The 16699-nt window shown below is 40.0% G+C and overlaps 1 long non-coding RNA gene across 2 annotated transcripts in view; it reads right to left on the bottom strand.

Annotated features, from left to right (window-relative positions):
* Positions 1-10679: 10679 nt before the first annotated feature.
* LOC125633524 (uncharacterized) overlaps positions 10680-16699 on the bottom strand; it is a 56233-nt gene continuing 50213 nt past the window's right edge. Inside the window, exons 4-5 of one of the 2 annotated variants that reach the window (XR_012667486.1) lie at positions 12624-12823; positions 10680-12058 (exon numbers count right to left, since the gene is read on the bottom strand). This is a non-coding gene — a long non-coding RNA (uncharacterized LOC125633524). Of the gene's footprint in view, positions 12824-16699 lie in introns of both variants that reach the window. The other variant, XR_007355639.2, reaches the window with a different exon arrangement.

The raw sequence follows: 16699 nt of genomic DNA, 5'->3' as shown, positions 1-16699 counted from the left end.
ACATCAGTATTGATTTCATTTGTCTTTTTAGGAACTGACCCTACTCACACTGAAGGCAATGGTAAAACAAACTTATCTTCAGTAAATCTAGGATTAAGCCATTAAAAAGCAAGTGTACATTTTCACTCGTTAGTATGTTCAGGGTAGGCTAAAGAGATGTTATCTGCTGTCATATTCCTTCTCATTGGGAGGTTTAGAAGAATTCTAAAGACCATCCTGATGCTGGACTCAAAATTTTTTTTGTAATGTGTCTGAAATTAATGCTCATGAAAGTGAAGGCCTGATAGCAGCAGCAGCCTGAGCCTAGCGCAGGGAATCCAGCCACTAAAAACTTCCAGACAGTATTATTCACCCCAACCCTGACCTGCTTTACTCCTGTTCTTCCACTCCTCTTTGGAACAGAGATTGTTAATCATGTCAAGTTGTGCCAGATGCCAAAGCAGTTTTGTGATATCAATAAATATACAAAGGAGACTAGGATCAGAGGAAATTCATTTTCAGTCTCTCATCTGAGTAGGCTTTGAATTTAGAAGTGAAAGGCTATGACTCTAATCTATTGTACTTCTTTCCTCTATGTAGGCCTGAGAATATGAAGCCATTTTCCAGGAACAGAAACTAACACGCCAGGTTGCTTATTAATGCACATTGAATTTCTCCAGCAGTCTTTATGTACAAAAAAAAAAAAAAAAAAAATCTCACTGACTTCAGTGGGAGGTATGCATGCATGTTAACTTCAAGACTGAATGTGTTAAAAATGGGGGGAACATCACCAGTCCCTATTTCTTTTGTTAGGTCAGTGTTTTCAATAAATTTTTGATCAACTAAACACCTTTTCAGGTCTAACTGTAGATATTGGTTTGTAGCCCTGATGGATTCCTATGACAAGGGTTTTTTTTTCTTTTAAAGAGCAAATCATTTTAATTCCATTTGAAACTGAATGAAACAATGCTGATTTTTTCAGATGGTTCTGCTGTCTTTGATAGAACCTTGGTGGAATGATAATTATTGCTAAAGAAATACTGTAACTGTGAAATAAATGAAGGAAAAACAATAATGAAAACATTTCAACAGACATGTGATAGCTAGCTGAAATGATCCTGGGATTCATCACTGGCTTCACAGATGACACGAAAGCTCATGCTCAAATAAATTGGTTAGTCTCTAAGGTGCCACAAGTACTCCTTTTCTTTTTGCGAATACAGACTAACAAGGCTGTTCCTCTGAAACCTGAAATTTTCAGGTAAAGAGGTCACCTGAACATTTTAAAGCAAGAAACAGTGCTGTTCTTTTGAGCTTCTTCCATCTTAGAAATATACAGCATTGTGGCCACAGATGTGTAAAGCTTGCATATGTGCCCTTGCAAAAAATGGTTGCCTGGTATTTCCTGGTGATTTTAAGCTCTAATTATATTGGAGGGAGGGAAGCTATTTTCTTGACATTTTCTTCAGAAGCGCGTGAAATAATTTTTAATTTGTAAGCGATTTCTTTTCCTACACAGCTTCATGGGTGTGCCATGTAAATTTATAGCAGCCAAAACAATAGAAAATATACAGCTAGCTAACATCTGGGGGGGCGGGGGGTGTTGTCTGGCTCCCAACTGCAATCTGCACTGTGAATAAGAGCCTAGAAAATGGCTTGATCCGAGAGTACAGAAAGTAACATTACAGGTCTCTGCATTTCATTAATATAGAAAACAGCCAAACACAGCCCCCATCAGTACACAGTAAATAAAACAGGCAGTTTTGATAGCAAAGACTTGGGGAAACATCTCTAACAGTTGACTCATTCTGATACACAAGCACTTTAGTTTGCTGGAGAATTGCTGCCTCAACACATCTTCTGCAGCAGCTCTTTATACTTGCAGGTGTCCAGTGGTGATATTAGGTATGGAAAGTAATTGGTGTTTACAGGGAACTTTAGTGAATAAGTCAATTTTTGCTGCTGTTAACGGTTTTCTTAAGGCATCTACCATTTGGGTGGATTACAGAAAGGGGAGGGGAGGGTCTTTTTCTTCACACAGCATGATGTGGGGGTATGAAGACAGATTAACAGGGTATTCTGTATATACTGAAGAGAAATAAAGATTTTTTTCTCTCTTATGGTATCCATCTTGCCTTTTGAACATCAGCTGAGGTACAGCATTGCAACGAGAAAATGACAGGTTTCAGAGTAGCAGCCGTGTTGGTCTGTATCCGCAAAAAGAAAAGGAGGTCTTTTGGCACCTTAGAGACTAACAAATTTATTTGAGCATAAGCTTTCATGAGCTGTAGCTCACGAAACCTTATGCTCAAATAAATTTGTTAGTCTCTAAGGTGCCAAAAGTCCTCCTTTTCTTTTTACAAGAAAATGACTGTCTACTATTCCTGGGTGACTTTAAGCTCTAAACTAGAATGTGCTACAATGCAGCCTACTCTCTAGCGGAGTTAAGGGTGAGGCAGAGTAATCCTAGGATTATTATTATTTTATAGCACCTGCTGCTGTGCTAGGCAGCTTGAACAGCTGCCATCATAAGGGAGCATGAGACACCCAGAACACCTCCATGACGCTAACATTAGTCACATGCTTAGGGGGTGTGGATCTGAAGAGGTGGACTCTGTGCACATGTGCAAAACACCCCATGATGTCAACATTGAGCACTTTCCCTTCCCTGTTTTACTAGCAGCTGTGCTAATACCATGTGGGTCCTGGAATGATAATCTTCACTTTAAAAAAAATGTGAACTAGGCTAAACAACAGTTAGGTACAGAAGTGCTGGGAAACTCCAGTTGAAATCAATGGGAGCTGTCAAAGCTCTGTATTTCTGACATAGTGCTAATCCGTGGGTTCACAACATGGGCATCACTCACAAACAGGTGTCGGGGCTGCACCATTCTTATATCGATAAATGGGAGGTTCCAGATATGGAATCAGGTGAGAACCACTGTGATAGATAACATTTCATGGAATCATAGAATTGTAGGACTGGAAGGGACCTTGAGAGGTCATCTAGACCAGTCCCCTGCACTTATGGCAGGACTAAGTATTATCTAGAGTATTATCTAGATTCTAGACCATCCCTGACAGGTATTTGCCTAACCTGCTCTTAAAAATCTCCAGTGATGGAGATTACACAACCTCCCTAGGCAATTTATTCCAGTGCTTAACCCTGACAATTATGAAGTTTTTCCTAATGTCTAACCTAAACCTCCCTTGCTGCAATTTAAGCTCATTGCTTCTTGTCCTATCCTCAGAGGTTAAGAACAATTTTTCTCCCTCCTTGTAACAACCTTTTATGTACTTGAAAACTGTTATCCCCTCTAAGTCTTCTCTTTTCCAGACTAAACAAACCCAATTTTTTCAATCTTCCCTCATAGGTCATGTTTTCTTGACCTTTAATCATTTATGTTGCTCTTCTCTGGACTTTCTCCAATTTGTCCACATCTTTCCTGAATAGTGGCGCCCAGAACTGGACACAATATTCCAATTGAGGCCTAATCAGTGTGGAGTAGAGTGGAAGATTTACTTCTTGTGTCTTACTTGAAACACTCCTGCTAATATATCCCAGAATGATGTTCACTTTTTTTTCAACAGTGTTACAATGTTGACTCATATTTAACTTGTGGTCCACTGTGACCCTCAGATCCCTTTCCGCAGTACTCCTTCGTAGACAGTCATTTCCCATTCTGTATGTGTGCAACTGATTGTTCCTTCCTGAGTGCAGTACTTTGCATTTGTCCTTATTGAATTTCCTCCTATTTACTTCAGACCATTTCTCCAGTTTGTCCAGACCATTTTGAATTATAATCTTATCCTTCAAAGCACTTGCAACCCCTCCCAACTTGGTATCATCTGCAAACTTTATAAGTGCACTCTCTATGCCATTATCTAAATCATTGATGAAGATGTTGAACAGAACCAGACCCAGAACTGATCCCTGTGGGACCCCACTCATTATGCCCTTCCCGCATGACTGTGAACCACTGATAACTACTTTCTGGGAATGGTTTTTCAACCAGTTATACACCCACCTTATAGTAGCTCCATCTAGGTTGTATTTCCCTAGTTTGTTTATGAGAAGGTCATGCAAGACAGTATCAAAAGCCTTACTGAAGTCAACATATTGCACATCTACCAATTCCCCCCATCCATAAGACTTGTTACCCTGTCAAAGAAAGCTATCAGGTTGGTTTGACATGATTTGTTCTTGATAAATCCATGCTGATTTGTTACTTATCACCTTTTTATCTTCTAGATGTTTTCAAATTGATTGCTTAATTATTTGCTCCATTATCTTTCCGGGTATTCTTTCATGCTGTACTCTTTCCCTTGATAGGAGGAATGGCTGGTGTCATAAATATAAAGGGAAGGTTAAACACCTTTAAAATCCCTCCTGGCCAGAGGAAAAAACCTTTCACCTGTAAAGGGTTAAGAAGCTAGGATAACCTCACTGGCACCTGACCACAATGACCAATGAGGAGACAAGATACTTTCAAAGCTGGGGGGGGGGGGAACAAAGGGTCTGGGTCTGTCTGTGTGATGCTTTTGCCGGGGACAGAACAGGAATGGAGTCTTGGAACTTAGTAAGTAATCTAGCTAGGTATGTGTTAGATTATGATTTCTTTAAATGGCTGAGAAAATAAGCTGTGCTGAATGGAATGGATATTCCTGTCTTTGTGTCTTTTTGTAACTTAAGGTTTTGCCTAGAGGGATTCTCTACGTCTTGAATCTAATTACCCTGTAAGGTATTTACCACCCTGATTTTTACAGAGGTGATCCTTTTTTACTTTTTCTTCTATTAAAATTCTTCTTGTAAGAAACTGAATGCTTTTTTCATTGTTCTTAAAATCCAAGGGTTTGGGTTTGTGGTCACCTACACAAATTGGGGAGGATTTGTATCAAACCTTCCCCAGGAAGGGGGGTGCAAGGTTTTGGTGAGGATTTTTGCGGGAAAGACATTTCCAAATGACTCTTTCCCAATAATAAACCCAGATAAACGTTTGGCGGTAGCAGTGGAAGTCCAAGGGCAAAAGGTAAAATAGTTTGTACCTTGGGGAAGTTTTATCCTAAGCTGGTAAAAGTAAGCTTAGGAGGTTTTCATGCAGGTCCCCACATCTGTACCCTAGAGTTCAGAGTGGGGAAGGAACCTTGACAGCTGGTCAAACAGATAGGTGGCAAATAAAAGGAAAATCTAAATTATGATTGACTGTTCATAGAATTAGTTTGGATACAGCTTAAGATGACAGACAGCAGAAATCCTTAGTAGATAGCATATATGGGTCACATGTTGTGACTTTTCCCAGAAAATTGCTGACAAGGCCATTGTTCAAGACACCCATCAACCTGCCGATATCCAACCATCTGACACAGTGCATGAGAAAGACCTAAAATTAAGGACAAAATAAAAGGTCCATCCAGGGATGAAGTGCTGTGGGAGTCATCCTTTTAGTGTAAAAACCTCTTTCTAGAGCCTCAGTTTCATGACTGTTTTATTTTTAAAAAGTATTTGCCTCAGATATAAAGTGAACCCCAAATTAGTGTGGAACATAGGGAATTCTGGGATAAGAGACAGTGATGTGCCTTGAAATGAGGGACAGTGGGGACAAGTATCAGGGGGTAGCCGTGTTAGTCCGTATCCACAAAAACAACACGGAGTCCGGACTCCTTGTTGTTTTTCTTGGACGGTGGGGAGGCATGGTATGAAACATAATCATTTTAAAAATAGGTTTAAAATGGTTTCTGCACTGAGGTTTGAGAGAGCTATTTGTCTTGTTTGAGGAGTTTTCGGGCTGAACATCATGGCCAAGAAATGACTAATGAATATAAAAGCTGAGCTGAGAGAACATGGAAAATCCTGACTGGGAGGAAAATATAATCACATTGAATAACCCAGACGGGTGCCAGGAAAAGCTTTACTTATATGTGTATGTGAGGGCAGGAATACACAAAATATGTAATAGCTGGTGGAGGGATTTTTCATGAGGGCAGTAGTAATCAGAGTGAGATCACACCTTTAGAACGACTGGAGCAGATGGAAGGAACGGCAAAGTGGTAAGATTAGAAACGACCTAAACTGATAAAAAGGAGTACTTGTGGCACCTTAGAGACTAACAAATTTATTTGAGCATAAGCTTTCGTGACCTACAGCTCACTTCATCACGAAAGCTTATGCTCAAATAAATTTGTTAGTCTCTAAGGTGCCACAAATACTTCTTTTCTTTTTGTGAATACAGACTAACACGGCTGCTACTCTGAAACCTAAACTGATGAGGAGATGAGACTGAAAAGAAGCCCAGAGTAGCTGAAGGGAGATCACAAGGCTCACAGATGCTGTGCAGAGGGTTGAGGAAAGAGAGAACAGTGAAGGACTTCAAACATAACGCACCGGTTAGACTCAGATAACTGAGTACTTCCCATTTCCATGCATTTGAACCATACAGATCATGCAGCAATCTCTAAAACTGGCATCATGTATTACACATGCTGTGCAGTGCAAACATCATAAATCAATGAGCCAAAAAGATCATGGATTAAATATATTTAAACTTGGCAACATTCAACACCTCCTTGTATGCAGAGACTCAAAAGAGCCTTTAGCATAATGGTCAACTGGAAGACAAATCTAATGAAATCAGAGATTGAATTTCAGTAAAGAATTGTTTCAGATCACTTTGGGGTCATGTGTCCTAATTCCTTGAACATTAACATGTTTTCTCTATGTAAACTTTACTTCAAGAATATCAGAACACAGACAATGTAGACACTGCAGGTTCTTGCTGTATGTGATTAGTCATCAGCCACAAAGTACACAATAGATGTCTCTTTTTAGTCCCTGGGGAGAATGGAGGTTTTGCCAGAGAACTGCTATTGATCCTACCCCAATGGTAAGTAAACCCTTTCCAAAACAACTACTGAATAGACGAACATACACTATCCAGTGAAATCATTTCTGAATGCTTTGATCTTGTGATTAATTTAGACTTTTCATCTGATTTCTCTTCTAGTATCAGTATACTAATGCACAAAGCTTACACAAATTTTTCAGCACCTATTGTAATTTCAATTCTCCCTCCTTCCTACATCCTCCTCTCAAGACAATTGTGTGTGGGGGGGGGTTCTAACCATGTCGCTAGCTCCTTCTCTGATTCCCAACAACTGGCATGCAGGTTCCTCATTCCCTAAATGCCTGAGACATTTCCTATCTTTGCTATACGCCATGTGGAACCTGTGGTCTGATGCTCTCTCCACACAAATACATTAGTTTCAAACCCCAGAACACGCAAGATTTGCAGACAGCATTTTGTATGTTCACTCTGACACAATCAGGGGGAAAAAGACTGGCAGCTGGAGTGACTCTGTGCTTCTTGCTGCTGTCTGGGGTGAGGTCTGCTTATTGCCCTGCCCCTCAAGTTATGTACAGGATTTTATAGGGAGAGCAACCATGTCTGGTGATGCAGGAGTAGACAGTCATTTCCCCAAAGACATCAACAGGTGTAGCAGGCTTCCAGTCCTTCCCTACACAAGGACACCGCTTGCTAAGGATGAAGGAGGGTTGTGTGGGGACAGAGGACCGTGTGGTCTGGTGGGGAGGATTCCAAAGTAAGCGTTCAAACCCTGGTCCTTTTTCCCTTCACTGGATTGGTATGAAGTTTGGCTTATAGGTTGCTTTTAAATGTAGCTTGGTCAAATAACATTGGGATTTGTATGTTCTGTTCTATGCCCCAGGTAGCCACAGTGTAAGTGTCATGAGAACCAGTAATTCTTTGGGTACCCTATGAGGTCCTGGAACAAAACATGCTGGATTTTATCTCCCGCTATAATAAACAGCGGCAGCAGCAACAGATGCACCCTCCAGACTCACTTCCATCACTCTTGCTGCCCCAGATTCTGTTTTAAAGTCACACTCCTCTTTGGCCGGTTTCCCTCTTGGAAGCCAGCTCCATCTATCCCCATGGACAGCAGAGGGAGAAGGGAATGAGAAATTTAAGAAGGCAGGATGATTAGTAGAATCAGAAAAGAAACCAATTACTGATAAGGAAGCAAAGGAAGTGCCTACGTTGACTGCTTCAGTCCCCACCTGCATCAATAGCTCCAGTAGAATGATCTTTGACTGCACAATGAGAGCATGGATTTGTGTCTTCTGCTGAGCAGCAGCCACCACTATTAGTCATCCAGGACCTATTTAAGGTCCCTCAGTGCCCAGTCTTTCTGAGTGAGAGCGGCCCCAGAGGAACCAGTGAGAACTGTCATACACACCACTACCTGATCCCACTCAGAGGAAAGATGTATTGCAGCAGTCAATGTCTCATTAGCTCAGCTTGGCTCTCTGCTCCTGTTGGACACAGGCTGGGACAATACCAGGAGCATAGATCCCCATGCTTCTTCTAGTTTTAGAAAAGAGGTGCATACATCCTAGGATGCTTCCAACCTGGCTGTCTTGGAGTGTGTATGTACCTATTCCTTTAACATACTATACATGTGTGATTCCACCTTTACTTCTCTCCACAGGCCAAAATTTCCACCCTGGTAAAAATCAGATTTCAAATGAGTGAAACTACAAAGCTACAAAATGTTGAATCAGAAATAGGTTTTTCAAATTGATCGGTTAAAATTGTTTGGGTTCTAAAAACAAAATGCTCCCAAGAAGTAAAATGAGGTCTTAATACCACACAGAATGAACAAGCAAAAACTTCCATGTGAAATTTCACCTTAAAAAAATTGTCATGAGTTTCACACAGAACTAAAAGGTATATGGTGCCCATGATTTCAATCATCAGGTAAAAAAATTTCCAGCAGAATATCTTATTATGAGATGGAACATAGAAGGGAAAATAAGGAAATAAAATGAAGTTATATGTACCCATGCACTGAGAATTACTCAGAGGAACAGGAGATATATGGTTGTAGTTAGTATTCTAAAGCCATATCCTAATACAGCTGTAGAGACACCCACATACGCTTTGTCATTTGCTCCGTATTCATTCCCTCACATTTTACCTTCATGTTCCACTACCTTGCCCTTCAGCAGTATTGCACACTTAGCTCACACACTTGGATTCCTCCATTATGCTGCACTGCCGCTGCTTCTAGCTCTCCCTAGTTAACCCACTCATGCATAAAGTATATTCATTGTGAAGTCCATGTTAAACTCAATCTAGGTGTCTAAAAGATACTTGGTGTCACAATTTGGGGCAACTATTGCCCCTTGTGCTCCAGCAAAGGCTTCAGACTCAGAATTCCCAAGAGAGCTGACAGCTGAGAAGCAGGAAGAGACCCGCAGCTCTCTATCCCTCCTGACCTGGGTTTTTTCCAGCCTGCATAGTTCCCTGCCTACACTGTGATATCCCCAGCAAGATAGTGTGCCTAAACACGCCAGAGCCTGCACTTTGCTTTCTCTCTGAGTGCTATGAACAGGGTAATTGCCCAGAGTTATGAGTTACCACACAGCTTTTTAAAGCAAGCACCTTTATTTTCAGGTAAATGTATTCCAGAGAAAACATATTAAAAGCAATAAAAACCTAACCACTTGCTAATAAACTTACTAGACATCTCCCCGAGCCCTTTCTCCACAAGGGATCTGGTCAGTGTGAGTCCCGCCAACACTTCCCTAAGGATGGGGGCCTCCCTTTGGACAGAAGTTCCTGTCCATTTGCTTGATCAGAACGACAGCCCTGAGTCAGTTTAAACTGAGGCCATTTACCCAAAAGCAATTTTTTTGTCTATTGGCCTCTGGAGAATCCAGTTTGAACTAGTATATGCAAGTCTCACCTGGGGAGGTACCTCTCTGTAGGTGTTATAATCAATGAATTTGCCTAATCACCCACTACTGTTCTTAGTTCCTGGAGTACTCTTGTTCATGGAATTACATACAATCCCAGGTCCACAATGATACATAAACTTAATACAGGAAGTTCTCCCAAAAATATTGCAGAAAATTGCCATATCTATCACACTTAGATACATAGTTGGTAAAAACTGGTGAAAGGACAACAATTCTATTTCATGAAACATTTAAAGTTTTCCATATTTGGTTTTCTTCCAGTATGGAACAACAAAATGAGTTCTTTCAAAAGGTTTCACAAAATGAGAAAGAAAAAGAGAAAGTGACCCCAGAATAACTGAGTGGTCAGGGCACTGACCTGGGAAATCCACATTCAAGTCCCTGCTCAGCCTGATTCAGAGTAGTTTTTCATCCCAGACCACCCTGGTCAGACAGTTCAGGAACTTGAATCTGGATCTCTCGGGCCAGCACTCTAACCACCAGTCTCTTTCTAGCTCAGAGTCCATTGTGGGCCTAAGAAACCTTCCTATCAAAATTGTCATTGAAACTGATATGGTTCTGTGACATTTTGATTTAGATAAAATTACGTTTTTTTGATGAACAGAAGTTTAATCAAAAATAGTTCAACCAGCTCTAATAGTTCCATTTAAAATACTGGGACACAGTGAATGGTTTCACTTTAGCTAAGATGGACACTCTACCTGGGCTGGAGGGTGTGGAAAGAGTGGTGTGAGCAATATATTTCCTTCCCTCAAGGGGTGGAGGTAGCTACAGAACAACAAATAACCATTTAGTAATGAATTGCATTCAGGATTAATATGCTGTTGACATAATAACGGTTGTTAAACATTTAATGTTTATTGGCTCCATATCTATTATGAAGTCAGATTTATTGATGTTAAAATAAAAAGACCTAAATTTTGTAAAGCCCTGAATAATTACCAAACCAACAGCAGGAGTAGCAGAAATATATTGACAAGAGATAATACAATAGAAGAATGTGACAGGACAGAAATATCCACTTATAGACATCATAATTCAAGACAGGCAGATTATTTATTAGAAGACAAATCTCCTCCATACCAGCACAAGTACCCATGAATACTCTAAGGATCATAGAATCATAGATGAATGCTTATATCTAATCAAAGACCACAACAGATAGCATACATATTACTTAACATGTATTCTTTTAAAAATAAGAAAGGACATGCACATGCTTAAATTAAAATGAAATCTCAGTCTTTTAAACTATACAGCTACTTGAAAAAGACTAATATTTAAATATTCAATTTTAAAATGATGAGATATAGACTATATTCCATTTTTAAAAGTTAATGCAATGTTAACGCTGGAGAATCATGCATTCAAAATTCAGCAAAACTATGAAAGAGAAGGTTAGATGTTCAGCCTTAACTCTAGATCCATATGTAGATGCCTTAAAATACAGTTTCTTTTCATATTATTTATTAAATGCAATATTATCTGTAGGGACTCCATAGTTAGGGTTCCATCCTAAAATAATCATAGAATGGGGCACAAATTCTTGTTTTCCTCTAAAAGTAGGTGGCCTTTTGGTGTGAAATATCACAGAAGGTTAAGTTTTTGGCCATTTGCATTTTCTTTGTAGTGTTGTTTGGTTTCTATTCATGAATGTTTCACACTTGGCCTTTTAAATTGGTCTCCATCTGAAATCTTTTCTTGGTAGTCCTACTTTTCCTAACCTAAGTGTTTCACAATGAAGAGTTTTGTGTAGTAGCCTATCAGAATGCAAACTGGAATTTGTATTCAAACTTACACACTGTACAAATTATCATGGATGAGATTTTGTGTTGTGTTTCTCAGAGATACAGCACAGAACTTGATGCCCAGGAGAAGGGGATTTAAGTAACCTTTGCCCCCTCCCAGTCCTGGGTTGCTCTGGGAGCTGAGAAGGCCCCAGTGTAACTTTGACAGCCCTGGTGGCTTGCCTATGATATAGCAGCATTGTGGGGCTGCCCTCTGTGTTGCAGCACTCCCTGGAATTTCCACAGCACTGAGTGCTGCATCCCTACCGGCAACACATTCCTCCTGTACCCAGCCCCAACCCCAGCATGCTGCTTACCTCAGGCTTGCAAAGAGGTCCTCAGATGTCAGGCTTATGGCTGTTTTCCACAATGTCTGCACCAGGGGAAACCTTCCCTCAGCTAGAGACTGTCTTTTTAGGGCCCCTTTATGCCACTCTGGATCTTTCACATAACATACAAGGAGCTGGAGCAGGGACGAGGATCTCACCCTTTGTGTACTTATTTCAGGATTCAACTGTGTGTATCAAGGACTATTGGTTAACATTAGCCATTACCTTATGTTTAAAGTACTGTGCATAATTTTTCCACAGATATTCAGCAAAAGCTAAGGTTGGGGGCATGTACTCTTTTTAAAAGTTGTGCTGACAGTGAAGCTTAGTCATCATTTTTACAACCTGACTAGTACCCCACGGTAAAGTGACCAGTCTGTTGCTGGATCCCACATCCTTCCAATTGACCTTGATCTGGGTAGAGATTAGTCACTGTTTCTAGCTCTGGGACTTTAGGGCGCACTCCCAGGCTCAGACCTCTTGGCTGACATCCTTCTTTGAGATGCTTTCATTCAGCCTTGATCCTAAAACCAGTGTGACACCTTCCAAGTGCTCCTCAGTCACTTACACATACTCCCTCAGAATTCCACTTAGGCTGTGGGACCTCTGGGTTTCTAGTTTAACCCCTTTGGAAACAATGCAACAGGAAAGCAAGAAACACAGGCTTAGCAAAGGAATTTCTTAGCCAGAGACACTTTTATTCTTAAAGTAATTAGAGTTGCAGAGCTTTGAAAACACCACAAGTCCTACCCAGTATGATCTCTCTCCTTGTGTGGGGACATGGTTCATCTGTATTCCAGGCTGGGCAGAGAGTCCCTCCTGGTCTCTCTCTCCTGCAAATCCTTCTTGCATATGACAATAGTCTGCCTCCTGCACAGAACGGAACTTCTGTCTCCATGCCATGTACTCTGACTGCAGTCATGCTTGTCCTCCCAACTCCATGCAGGCTCCTGTGTAAAGAAACCATTGTGCTTTGTGGGTGAGCCAGTAGTTGAGAATCATCCAAAATCAGTGGCCCCAGATTAGAGTCCTGATGGGTCTCACTGACAGTGATTCGCTGAGCTGTCAAACCCCTCTCCCAGACAGGACAGTTTTCTGGAATGCAGTGGAACAGGCTACCCTTGTCCAGATTTGTGTAGTCACTGTGTCAGTATTTCCACATGTAGTATACCACAGAGTTCATAATCTGACACAGACATATACCAATCATGGTAGACTTTTGATGTGGGATTTTCAAAAACACCCAAGTGATTTAAGAGCTTATGTCCCATTTTTTTTGTTTGTTTTTTTAAATACAACTGTTTGGGGCAGGGCTTAAATTCTTATAGAGTATTTCTCAGACCCTTCCCACCCCCTAAATACTATAAACACTCCAAGGGGATTGAAAATATTTACTGGAGCTCCGCTCCGGACAGCTCCAGCTGAATTTAAGCCCCACTTTTAGGTTATCTTAAAATCAACTTAAGTTTTGCAGAAAACAATTCTGAAACTCAATCTAGTGACAAAAATTCAACACTGGTGAACATTACTAGTAGTTGCAAATGTCAAAATCCTCTTTTCCTAAAATTGGATATTTCCATTCATTTTACAGCCAATGGACATGCTCTGTTCCTTGTCCCATTCTGATGGCAGTTACAAAAGCTTTTATTGCAGGTAGAGATGAATAAGACATGGAAAAGGTAAAAAGAGATTTACATGTAATAAGAAATATCTGCAAAGTATGAGAAGAATGTTCATATTTAACAATGGAGTTTTAAGAGAAATTTCTTCCAAAATGTGACTTGTTTTGCGAGCTCAGAGATGCCAATGATTCTCATATTATATTTCACACACAATTTTACTTTTACTTCAGTGGATGAAAACAGGTGTCTCAAACTTCTGACTCTTATGTGTTCCAATCTTTGAAGAAACTAAGCTTGATTTAGAGTCTAGACTGCAGTGTCTAAATAACACCAAAAATTGCTTTGGAGCACACTTAATTGTACATCTCATAACTATCCACATAGTGACAGAACCCCACTATGCCCCTGTGTACTGCCTCCAAATCAGTAACGCTGCATGCCAACCGCAAAGCAAAATGAGAGGCACAAGGTAGAAATCATTACTTCAGTGTAATTGAAGCATCACAAATATATCAAATGCATCCCCTTCCTGCTCGTTGTTACTCCTTTTAAGGGCCACTCTAAAGAAAGATGGGGGTACAAAGTGCCCCACTAAAGCAGCATAATGCAGCAGTGGCAGAAGACATGGCCCAGTTTCTGCTCATGAGACAGAAGCAGAGTTTTATATACTCACTCCTCATATAATGGGATGCTGTTACCAATGTGGTAGAGAACTTCTGAGACCCTGACCCCTTTTCTGTTTATGTGACCAGGATTTGAGCTATATAGTTGGGCCGACTTAGAATGTTGATAAGTTTTAATTTTTATCTTTACTCTCTCTCTCTCTATATATATATATATATATGTGTGTGTGTATGTGTTTAGCCTAAATCAAATGAGGACTAGCACTTGGGGATGGGCACTGGTCAGCACTTGTTGGAATCCATTTATCCATCAATTATAAATCAGATGAGAACCAGTGATTTTCTTGCTGCTGTTTGCATTCTCCTCTCAAAAGGGGTTTCAGGCTGATTCCTTGACTCTTCTTAGTGTCATCTTCACTAGTCAGATTTAATCAGATATAATGATCATTATTATCTGGGATAATAATCAAAATATTTCACCAGTTAGTAAAGACTTCACTCAGAAGAGATATGAATTACTTTCAACTTCTGGAGCCCTTCGGAAGCTCCTATTAAACTATACGACAGAGTTCACTTTTCATTTTAAGGTCTGACTGGCAGAAGTGGAGAGGCTTCTGAGTTTCTAACAATTCTCCTGCTCTATAAGAAAAATTGCTAAGGAACTCAGGCTGCAGGCAAGAAGGGATTAAATTTAAAGAATAAAACCATGGAAGGAAGAAACTCCCTCCCTTTGGATGATTCAGAAGGTAGGCCAGCTTCCCGGCTAATGTTACATAATTTAGAGACGTTGAGCTAGAATTGCCAGGATAAGCCTTTTAAAAAGGAGGAAAATGATTATTGCCATAAATAGACTCATCTATGGTTAATCTCCAGAGTACTAAAAGCCCAGGACTTCAGTGCATTAAACCTCTTCATATTTCCATTATACTTTGATTTTTAATAATGACCCACAAATAGGAAAACCTTGGGAATGTATGTTATTTTTGACTTAAGTCAGAACTGTGACATATCTTGATTTTGGTAAGGCTTTTGACAGAGTCCCACATGATGTTCTCAGAAGCAAACTAGAGAATGGTGGTTTAGATGAAATAACTAGAAGGTGAGAGCACAACTGGTTGAAAGAGAATACTGAAAGAATAGTTATCAGTGGTTCACTGTCAAACTGGGAAGGCATAAATAGTGAGGTCCCACGGGGGTCAATCTTTGGTCCAGTACTATTCAATGTTTTAATTAATGATGGAGATAATGGAGGACAGAGTATGCTTATAAAATTTGCAGAAGACACCAAACTGGGTGGGGTTTCTAGAACTTTGGAGGACAGAATTAGAAAGCAAAATAACCTTCACAAATTGGAGAATTGATCTGAATTCAACAAGAAATTCAATAAAAGACAAGAGCAAAGTACTTGCCATAGGAAGGAAAAATCAAATACACAGCTACAAAACAGGAAATAACTGACTAAAGGGTCATACTGCTGAAAAGGATGTGGGGGTTGCAGTGGACCATAAATTGAATATGAGTCAACGAAATATTGCAGCTGTGAAAAAGGCTAACATCATTTTGGGGTGTATTAACAGGAGTCTCATATGTAAGTCATGGGAGGTAATTGTCCCACTGTACTCGGCACTGGTGAGACATCAGCTGGATTATAGTGTCCCATTCTAAGAACCACACTTCAGGAAAGAGGCAGATAAATTGAAGAGACTCCACTGTAGAGGAACAAAAATGATAAAAGAAAACATGACCTATAAAAAAAGGTTTAAAAAACGGGGCATATGTAGTCTTGAGAAAAGAAGACTGAGGGAGGAACCTGATCACAATCTTCAATATGCTAAGGGCTGTTATAAAAAGAGGACAGTGGACAATTGTTCCACAGGTCCACTGAAGGTAGGACAAGAAATAATGGGCTTAATCTGCAGCAAGGGAGATTCAGGTTAAATATTAGGGAAAAAATTCTAACTGTAAGGGTAGTTAAGATCTGGAATAGCATCCCAGGGAGACTACAGAATCCCCATCACTGAAGTTTTTTAAGAACAGGTTGGACAAACACCTGTCAGAGATGGTCTCTAAGTTTACTTGGTCCTGTCACAACACAGGGGGCTGGACTTGATAACTTCAGGATCCCTTCCAGCCTAACATTTCTATGATTCTATGTTTATTTCCCTCCTAGGAAATAGTTTATAAGCTCAGTAACTGCACTTATGTAGGGATATTAAAGTTGAAGTCTCAGAACTAGTTGATAGAACTAGATTAATTTCAAATTTTCTACTATAAGTCTGATTTTTTAAGGGAGAAATTTTGACTATACCTCTATGTAAAAAACACCCCTATTATTGACCAACTATACAGCTGTTTGGAGTGCTGAAGATTTCAAGATCTTTTTACTTCTAAAAGTACTTTTAATAAGTTTTCAGTATCTTTTCCCACCAGATCTATGAATGTTCTGTATTGAACGTGTGGTGAAAAAATCAGAGAGACAAGGTGGGTGAGGTAATGTCTTTCGTTAGACCAACTTCTGTTGGTGAAAGAGATAAGCTTTCAAGAAAGCTATGTAAAAGCTAGTCCAATAAAAGAGATTACC

The sequence above is a fragment of the Caretta caretta genome, chromosome 3 (assembly GCF_965140235.1).
Source record: "Caretta caretta isolate rCarCar2 chromosome 3, rCarCar1.hap1, whole genome shotgun sequence".
Lineage (NCBI taxonomy): Eukaryota > Metazoa > Chordata > Testudines > Cheloniidae > Caretta > Caretta caretta.
Note: the sequence above shows the minus strand (reverse complement) of the source record. Positions and strands in the feature narration are given on the sequence as shown.